Source organism: Procambarus clarkii, chromosome 21, assembly GCF_040958095.1.
Source record: "Procambarus clarkii isolate CNS0578487 chromosome 21, FALCON_Pclarkii_2.0, whole genome shotgun sequence".
Classification (NCBI taxonomy): Eukaryota; Metazoa; Arthropoda; class Malacostraca; order Decapoda; family Cambaridae; genus Procambarus; species Procambarus clarkii.
Genome location: NC_091170.1, coordinates 11,046,951 through 11,058,076, shown reverse-complemented (window position 1 = coordinate 11,058,076; position 11,126 = coordinate 11,046,951).

The window sequence follows — 11,126 nt, the reverse complement described above, 5'->3', positions numbered from 1 at the left end:
TTTAAAGCTGGAGACTTCGTTTTAGCATATTTTCCGATCCCTGGTTCTCCATTGCAATATAAGTTTTTAGGACCGTACCGCATCAAGGAGTGCAGAAACAACCACAACTACGTTCTTGAGACTCCAGATAGGCACCGGAGGACCTAGTTGTGCTACGTCAATCTTTTGAAGAAGTATAAAGGTATACCCCCCCCCCCCCCCACTGTGTTAGTATCTCTCTCCTCCTTTCAAGATCCATACCTTCACATTGAGACCTTCCCTGCTTCTCCTCCCGAAAGCACTAACTCTGAGTCCGTGCCTTCCAACTCGGAAATTCTTACAGACCTTCCTAAATATTTGCAGGACTGAAACAATGCTCCTCTCATCAGAATATTCCAAGAACATCAGAAGTTGTTCAGCGATGATCCCCAGGAATGTAATGTGGTTCAACACGACATCCAGCTACTTTCTGATACCGTCAACCTTTCTACCGCATCAGCCCATACAAAAAGGAAGTTATGCATGCTGAGGTTCAGTACCTTCTGGATCATGGGCTGGCCACCCCTTGTGAGTCCCCTTGGGCCTCAGCCTGCATCTTGGTGCCGAAACCTCACGGTAAAGTACGATTATGTACAGACTATAGGAAACTGAACCTCGTGACCGTCAAGGATGCTTACCATTTACCTCGTATAGATGATATCCTTGACGCCGTAGGTAATGCTACTTATCTTTCCTATATTGACTTGTTAAAGGGCTACTATCAGATTAGTCTGACAGAGCGGGCTAAGGAAATATCTGCCTTCACCACTCCTTTTGGCCTGTACAGATATGTACGCCTTCATTTTGGCCTGTACAGATATGAACGCCTTCCTTTTGGACTGTGTAATGCCCCGGCCACCTTCCAGCGAGCTGTCAACCGCGTCATCCCAGGCCTAGATCACATCTACGCCTACTTGGATGACATCGTTGTGGCAACTGACACCTGGAACGAACATCTGCTCCAGCTGCCACGATTGTTCTCCAAGCTCCTGACAGCTGGCCTTACCATCAACTTGGGCAAGTCCACCTTTGCTAAAGCTAAAGTGCATTATCTTGGTCATGTGATAGGAAATGGCAGCCTAGCTCCTTTAGCCATTCAGCATTACCCACAACCTACAACCAGGAAGCAGCTCCTGCCTTTCCTTGGCCTTGACCTTACTACCGTAGGTTTGTAAAAAATTTCAGTACGGTAGCGACACCACTGATTAATCTGACCAGCCCCAAGCAACGGTATCATTGGACCATTAAACAGACCGTTGCCTTTGAACAACTAAAGTCTCTGCTATGTTCTAATCCCATTCTCGCCTCTCCAGATATTACGAAGCCCTTCATTATCAATGTCGATGCAAGTGGCACCGGCATCGGGGGGCGTTCTAATGCAACAGCGTGGCGAAGAGGTTCTTCCTGTCAGCTACTACAGCTACAAATTGAAGCCTCATCAGAGGAACTATAGCACCATAGAAAAAGAACTCCTCTCCATCGTCCTGTTAACATTTCAACATTTCGAACCTTACCTACAAGGTAATCGGTCCATTACCCTTTATTCAGACCACAATCCCTTACGATTTCTGCAACAAGCCCAATTCAGCAATCGACGCCTTCTACACTGGGCTCTGTACCTGCAGAACTTTAACCTGGAGATCTTCATTGAGGGCTCGGATAACATCATAGCAGACGCCCTCTCCAGAGTCTACGGGGTAGAGGCAGCTACTCCTACCACTCTACCATCTAATGAAGTAACTTAACCCGTAAGAGCAGGCTTCGGGGGAGAGCTGTGACAGTAATCTCTTTCAAGAGAGATTTAGCCTGCTCCTTCCTACATTGCGTTACTTCTAACCTTCTGCAACATCATGATACCACATTCAAGAATAGTATATAAGTGGAATAACAGACGTCTCTACAGGGGGTACACTATCCTACTCTCACTCTCCTCACCCCCCCTCCCTCACTGTTGGCGCACCACCTTGTCTATCACCAAACAACCACTTCAAACCAACACTCTCCCCATTAGTGAATCAGCGACTCCAGCGCCATCTGCATCGTCTATATATAGTCTCACACGAGCAGTTGGCCTCAGAATATTCTTGTGCTCTCGAGCTGACGCTTCTATCTAAGCACACAACCTGTATATTAGTAGAGGTTTCAGCCAGCCCACTATTCTCAGCGCTTTTAACTAATTTTTGTCTTGCTCATTGTAGAGTAAAGTAATCATTATTTTATTTTATATTGTGTTTTGTCTTTGTATATATTTTTGATCCGCACTGTACATTGCCCAGGGATTATCTTTATGTTGTTTATATTTGTTTAAAGTAAGTTAAAGTTTATTATTTATAAGATTTGTTTGGCGTGTTTTTCCCTTTCACTTTACCACAGGAGACAACCGCCAAGCAGTCAACATTTTTTTTTTTAATGTGATTGGCATTTACACCAGCCATAGAAAAGACTGTCTTAACACCTACATTTCTAGTCGCAATGTATATATATATATATATATATATATATATATATATATATATATATATATATATATATATATATATATATATATGTCGTACCTAGTAGCCAGAACGTCGTTCTCGGCCTACTATACAAGGCCCGATTTGCCTAATAAGCCAAGTTTTCCTGAATTAATATATTTTCTCTAATTTTTTTCTTATGAAATGATAAAGCTACCCATTTCATTATGTATGAGGTCAATTTTTTTTATTGGAGTTAAATTAACGTAGATATATGACCGAACCTAACCAACCCTACCTAACCTAACCTAACCTATCTTTATAGGTTAGGTTAGGTTAGGTAGCCGAAAAAGTTAGGTTAGGTTTGGTTAGGTAGGTTAGGTAGTCGAAAAAAAATTAATTAATGAAAACTTGGCTTATTAGGCAAATCGAGCCTTGCATAGTAGGCTGAGAAGTGCGTTCTGGCTACTAGGTACGATATATATATATATATATATATATATATATATATATATATATATATATATATATATATATATATATATATATATATATATATATATATATATGTCGTACCTAGTAGCCAGAACGCACTTCTATGCCTACTATGCAAGGCCCGATTTGCCTAATAAGCCACGTTTTCATGAATTAATTGTTTTTCGACTACCTAACCTACCTAACCTAACCTAACCTTTTCGGCTACCTAACCTAACCTAACCTATAAAGATAGGTTAGGTTAGGTTAGGTAGGGTTGGTTAGGTTCGGTCATATATCTACGTTAATTTTAACTCCAATAAAAAAATATTGACCTCATACATAACGAAATGGGTAGCTTTATCATTTCATAAGAAAAAAATAAAGAAAATATATTAATTCATGAAAACTTGGCTTATTAGGCAAATCGGGCCTTGCATAGTAGGCATAGAAGTGAGTTCTGGCTACTAGGTACGACATATATATATATATATATATATATATATATATATATATATATATATATATATATATATATATATATATATATATATATATGTATATATATATATATATATATTGTGACGATAATCTCCTTCAAGAGATTGAGCCTGCTCTTCCCTCCACAATTACGTCGTTGTGGTTATATAAAACTACTATGGAAGAAATGTCCAACAACGACAACAACACCAGCAAGGCTTGCCAGAGCGCAAAACGTTGCAGCCAGAGACACCTGTTCAGACTCAAACCGCCAAACTACTCGTTGATCGCTACCGGCCCCGCTGATTGGTCGCCGGTCTGGCTGCACCTGCACTCGCCCCCCCATACTACTTGATGTCTGGGGTCGCCACGACCTCAGACCTCAGAATGTTCAGTGCTTTCGTAGTTATCACTCCTCCCAGCTAGACGTTAGTGTGTACTGAGAGAGGTGATAGCTTAAAGCCAATATTCCAGCACCTCCCATTTAATTTTGTGTTGCACTTCTTGTTATTTTGCCTTAACGTAACTTTTCATTGTGTCATTTAAGTATTCTTATTATTTTGATTGATTGATTTTATTATAAGAATTTGTTTGTCCATTTTTTCATGTTTTGATTAATTAACGTAATTAAAATTTCATTGTTAAAATTTACTTGTGTTTTGTGTGTCTTCTCCTTATCTTACCACAGACGAAGTTCCAGTTTTTTCTTTTTTTTTATAACTATGTGACGAGGCCATACCCCTAGCCTTAAACAGCCGAACACCAACGCGTTACCGTCACAATATATATATATATATATATATATATATATATATATATATATATATATATATATATATATATATATATATATATATATATATATATATATATATATCATACATATATATATATATATATATATATATATATATATATATATATATATATATATATATATATATATATATATATCGTACATATATATATATAACTGAAAACTCACACCCCAGAAGTGACTCGAACCCATACTCCCAGGAGCAACGCAACTGGTAACTACAGGACGCCTTAATCCGCTTGACCATCTCAACCGGACAAAAGGAAGTGATAGCCGAAGCTATTTGAACCACTTCCCCGCCGGCACTTGGATGGTAATCTTGGGCATAGCATTTTATCAAATCACCTCATTCTTTGGGGCACACGTGAGGAACACAAATGCGAACAAGACTGAATGGTCCCCAGGATTATATTCAACTGAAAACTCACACCCCAGAAGTGACTCGAACCCATACTCCCAGGAGCAACGCAACTGGTAACTACAGGACGCCTTAATCCGCTTGACCATCTCGACCGGACAAAAGGAAGTGATAGCCGAAGCTATTTGAAAATGCTTGTTCGCATTTGTGTTCCTCACGTGTGCCCCAAAGAATGAGGTGATTTGATAAAATGCTATGCCCAAGATTACCATCCAAGTGCCGACGGGGAAGTGGTTCAAATACCTACGGCTATCACTTCCTTTTGTCCGGTCGAGATGGTCAAGCAGATTAAGGCGTCCTGTAGTCCCAGATCTAGACAATCATGGGACAATATACATGGGAGATTTTAATGCTAGACATATTACGCTGGGAGACATTACTAACAACGATAATGGATGCAAATTTATAAAATATGTTTATAACAACAGATTAACCGTGTATACTACAGATACCCAAACTCATTTATTGGGAGGCAGACTTGATTATGTAATGGGTATACCTTGTGCAAGATAGGATGGAATGGTCGTTGGTAAATCACTTGGTTAGTTATCACTATGCTGTTTCTGCTTCCTATGAGGTACAGTGTGATGTACCTAATAGACATCAGAGACGGAAAAGGAATATTCCATATGGCTTGCATGACCACTTCATTAATTGTATTTCAAAATGGTATCAAGATTATACAATAACGAATGTCCAAGCCTTCTCCAGAGATCTCGTTGATACAATTACTACCTACTACGACACATGGGTGTGTTGGGGAACAAGCCGTAAGCCTAGCAGAATTTTTTTTTTTATTGATATAAAAAGCCAAAATACAAGCACATAACAAGGAAATAACAGGAAAAAAATAGCAAAATCACATGGCACAGGAAAGAGACAAATCACATCATATAAAAAGCAAAAAGAACATCAACAAAACAAGAATATAAAGACATAATACAGAGGAGCACAAGAACACGCAAAAGGCATGCGCCACACTCCATAAAACAGGCAAAATAATAAATTTGGTACATAGCAAAGGAAGAGGCCCACACAGGAGCCAGGAAAGAAACACAAAACACACAAAAGGACACAAGCAAAGAAACTGCACAAAATACACAACAAATAAATGACACATAAATAACATAAGGACAAGAACAAAAAAAAATAACAAATGTACAGAAAGCCATCTCCCCTAAAACAGAAATAGGCAGGGGGGGGGGGGGCAAGAAAAACACAAGCACGGGGAGTCCGACCCCGCACACAAAGGAGCGGAACCGGACACAAATAAGGGCACCAACAACCGAGTAACATGATACCCAAAAACTAGAACATAAATAACATAAATGTTGCACAAAGAATAAAGCAATCACGAGGACAAGAAAATAAACAAATGCACACAAGCGACGTACACATCCACACCGCCCACCACCCCAACACAATACACAGAGCGCGCAACGACACAAAAGAAATAACACCAAACTCCCACAACCGCACACAACCAAAACACAAACACCCATACCAAAGGCAAAGCACAAAACAAATCGCAAACACAACAAAACAGGCCAAGCAGGAGCCAGAACAACACCCACACGCACAGACTAGGACACCCACCTGTGCACGCAGGCACTGGGGAAACACAACACACAACACAGACAGAAACCAATCACTCATCCTTCTCCGGGTACTCCCGAGCTGGAAACCGTAAGCAATAAGCTTCCCAAACAAGTTGGTCACTTTCAGGAATCGGGCACCCAGGAGTCGCAGTAGGCCAAGGCATAGAATTCGGCACTCCCGAGACAAAACACTGCGCTCGTGGAACCCAGATGGTAGATGGGCACCAGGGAACAGGACGCACCAAGTCATCACACTCAAAAGTCGCAGTTGCCGTAGATCTGTCGATCATCACGCCGGTCAGGAGGACGAAAGGGGCGGGTTTCCCCCTAGGAAGCTGGTCATAGGGCCGCACACTTGGAAGCACACCGGACTGCATGGCAGGCCACACATTGGCCCGCGTACTAAGGCGTGTACTCCGTTCGGTGCCGGGAACTGCACAGAGACACGTGGAGGGTGGCTCCGCAGGGGCCCCAGTGCCCCCACCAACCAGAACAGGAGCAGAGGCTTCCCCCCCCCCCACCGCACATCCTTTGACAACACCACCACAAGGTCCTGATCACCAGGGGCAACTGCCCACTGAGGGAAGCCACCAGCAGGAGGCACAGCGTCCAACACAGAAGGCACCACAGGAGGCAACATAGCGTCGGCCACAGCATCATCATCCATCGCATCACGCTCCTCTGCCCACGACCAGCGAGGTGACACATCCCGAGCCGAGCGACGGTGCTTAAAAAGATGCCGCTGATCAGCGGAACTGTCACCCCCAGCAAGCGGTGTCCCATAAGAACCATCGGCAGGCGATGGTTCACGGGCAGCACGATCACGCAGAACAGCAGCTTCAACAACGCGGGGCAAAAAGCCACCACCAGGAACAGAGACCGGAGTTGGAGAAGGAAGAGACACAGCAGGCGGAAGGATAGACTCCAGCACACGTTAGGTATCCAGTGAGGGCAATGGAAACTACAGAACAGAAGAGGTACTCGTCAATGAGGAAACTGCCAGAGGCGACGAGGCAGAGGATGTGGGTGGTGTTACGGCCTTATTGGGTCGCAACTGGGTTCTTCTCTGATGTTATTAGAGTTTGGGTATCCGGCCCCAAGTTAGTAGTGGCTTTCAAGGGGTGTGTTCCATAACACAAGTAAATTAAAGCGGAAGGGATACAAATGCACTAATTTAAATATATAATCACCACTACCATAAATAAATATATAAACTGTCACACGGGGGGTATAAATACACAATGTACAGAATCGTCTTCCTCTGAAGACACGGGATGCTCCACGATGCTCACGATGGGTAGCCCCGGTTCTCTTCGTCGTGGCCCACGATGAATCCACTGATTCTTTCGGCGAATCTACCCCGGCCACAGGCCAGCCAAATCACAGTCCTACTGCGTGCACCGTCGTGGAGGCCTTCAACCACATATCCAGCCTGTAGCTGGCAGGTTCCGATCAGCTCCGCTGTGTAGGCCACTCCACGATCGATACTAGGGTGGCGAGCCCTAGGCAGGAGCCTCGTGTGATTCCACAGATCACTCTCCTCACCACAGTGGCCAGTCTCTCCCACCAGCCAGCCCCCAGATAAGACGATTCATGGTACTGCCACATTACAGGCAGGCTAACACACTCAACAGTGTTCGTCCGGGGGTGACTCACAGCTTCTGCAGCAAACACGTGGAGAGACTATGGCTGCCTTGGGTAGACTGCCCATCGTCCAATCCAGCAGTCCCAGGTCGACTCTGTAATCAGACACGTCATCAGTACTAGCGACACCCTAGGGCACCTCACTTACAGGCTTAGACAGAAACGCCCACCTATCCACTCCATAGATGGCGTTGCTGTCTAAGCGTCACCTCACCAGAGGTCAGCAGCGGCTATGTTACGAGCTAATCAAGACGGGAAACCAGCCCCTGTGGCCGGTATATCCTGTCCTCACTAGATGGTGCTGTCCATTTGGAGGGGGTTTCGGGAGCTGACTCACAGATGGCGTTATCGTTACTGCTCCGTGCTACGACGCTGGGCTCGGGTCCGTAACAGCTCCCCACCAAAAGGAATTTGGTTTGGGTTTCTAAAAGAAAAAAAAGAAGCCAAATTAGTACCAAAACCAAAATTTCCCGTAAACGATGAACTGGAGTGACGAGGATGTCTTGTCCGCAGAAATGTTCTAATGGGAAACACAAAGGAAACTTGCCGATGGAAGGCAATGACCTGTCTGATGTGATTTTCCACACCTTCACTGAGATGTCAAGCAGGAGCATAATTGTCTTACGTGTCTCGAGTAAGGATCGATATCGACGCGATCTGGGGTGAATCGACACTTCCCTGTGTTGTGGCACCGATGATGGCTGGTCACAGACGGCATTTCTGGTACCGGTCCGGTAGTCCTTCAGGGAGACGGGAACCTGGAATACAGGGGTCTGATAATTTAGAGTGACAGCCATAGTTAAATCAGTACTCACAGCATACGCCTCTACTAGGTCCACAGCTAGTCCCAACAGGGCTGTTCATACATCGAAGATGTTATTCGCTCTACCACCGTCAGGTCGACCAACGTTCCGTATAACGCTGCATCTAGGCTCAGCAATCACGCGAGGGGTGTCAACCTGTCAGAAACAGTCACTCATAATATCACATCTCATACCTCCTGTATCTGCCATCACCTTCCAGGTCCCTTCTTCGACTGCAACACTCACAGTGCACGTCTCTAATCCCTGGGATCTCTTCATGATGTTCAAGGGAGCCATCATCTGTCGGGTCGTCCACTGGTCCTTACTGAGAACACACATAAGAATAAAACAAAATACCGCCAAGAAACATTTGGCTAACTTGGGGATAAGTTTCATGAGCCTGTAATGTCCATAGCCGGCTATGTCCATTAGCCTGGTTTGGACCGAAGAGGGCACTAGAACCTTCACACATACCTCACATACCTCCGACGTCTGGGGAATCTCTGGCCGGTTCAATGAACGCTGTACCTTTCCATACCGCAAGTACTCATCTGCCTTCGCTCCAGACTCTTTGGTATCCATGGGTGCTTGTACACGAGGCCTCTCTTCTCGCTCAGTCGCTTCTGCCATCGTAACCTCATGTTCCTCGTCGGGAGAAGAATCAGGAGACTCCGTTAGAATACTGTCAACCTGTTGATGAGAGGAAGGATTAAACATGTTAAGTAGTCCGTCTGCCTGTACCTGGATATTACCATTCTCAGCTGTTACCTCGGACCTTGCTGTTCCGGCTGACTCGTCCGCAACGTTGGGCTGATTGTTGCTCCAATCTGTCACCAAGTCGTTGGCTAGTATCACGTCAATCCCAGCTATAGGTAGGGTATCAACTACTGCCAACGCACATGTGCCGCTGAAGTAAGGCGAGTCTAGATGTACCGGCACTAAGGGGGCGACATACTGCGTCCTAGGAAACCCAACCAGGACAACCTTTTGTCTCCCATCCACACTCACTCCCTCGGGTAACGGGTTTTTCACGATCAGGGACTGGGCTGCTCCACTATCTCTGAGCACTACAACTGATCTACCAATATGATCACTCGATACATACCCGCCTGAAGTGTGAAGGGAAAACAATCTTGGTTCTTCCTGACTAGTCATCAGGGACGGGGTTCCCTCTGGTGGTGTCACACAGCTCATCAACATCACCTCCCTACGTGGGCCGCTACCTCTTCTGCCTCGGCACATAGCAGCTACATGCCCTTTCTGCCCACAAGTCCAACACACCATATTCCTCCTCGGACTCCGGTGTTTCGAATTGTTAGGACTGGTCCTTCGAGGGCTACTTGGGGGCGTCTTCACAGCGCTTTGTGGGACGGGTCTCTCCTCTTCCTGACGAGGCTTGCCAAACAGACGTGGGTAATTCCTCGGGACATACCTAGTGGAAGACCAATGCGTCAAGATAGCCTCAGCCATGGTGGCTGCTGCACTCGAGGTCTCCACCCGCTGTTCCTCTAAATACATCTTTAGATCTCCAGACAAACAGTCTTTGAAGTCCTCTAACAGTATGAGCTGCTCGAGGTCTTCTTTGGTCTCCACCTTTCGAGAAGCACACCATTCCTGGAAAAGTCGCTCCTTGATGGTTGCAAATTCGGTGAAAGTGTGCTCCGAGGTCTTTTTCAGGTTTCTGAACTTCTGCCTGTAAGCCTTAGGTACCAATTGGTAAGCCATGAGCACTACTTTCTTCACCTTGTCGTAATCGCTGGAGTCATCAAGGGAAAACGTGGAGTAGGCGATTTGGGCCTTCCCAGTCAGGACGGACTGTATCATGATGGCCCAATTCTCCTTTGGCCACTCCAAAAAGGCTGCGACTTTCTCGAAGGCTGCGAAGAACTTCGAAACTTCCTTCTCGTTGAACTTCGGGACCATTTTGATGTTCCTCACCGGATCGAAAATACTTGTGTTCGTTGTTTGCCTCCCACCACTTAATTGCAATACTTCTAGCTCATGTTGTCTTCCTTTTTCTTCTCTCGCTCGCTCTTCCCTTTCTCTTTCTCTTTCTAATTCTAAACGCCTAATCTCCATTTCTTTATCTTGTCTCTCTTTCCATTTCTAATTTCTTCCATTCTATCTCGCGATTTATTTCCAAGGCACGCATTTTGACAGTTAGCAAGCTAATATTCAGCTCACCTGCATCGCTGTCAATGTCACTGCCCTTATCTTCCTTTTCAGTGGAAGCTACTTCTTCACTTTCTTTTGTACTTTGTGCCTCACTTTCTTGTTTCTCCTCGGCCTTCAAATGCCGGTGAACCTTGGACAAGATCTCCACACAGGAATCACTGGCACGTATCTTGATCTCCAGGTAGGCACTTACTAATACGAGTTCCTGTTTTTCCAGATATTTTAATCTGGCAAGACAGTCCT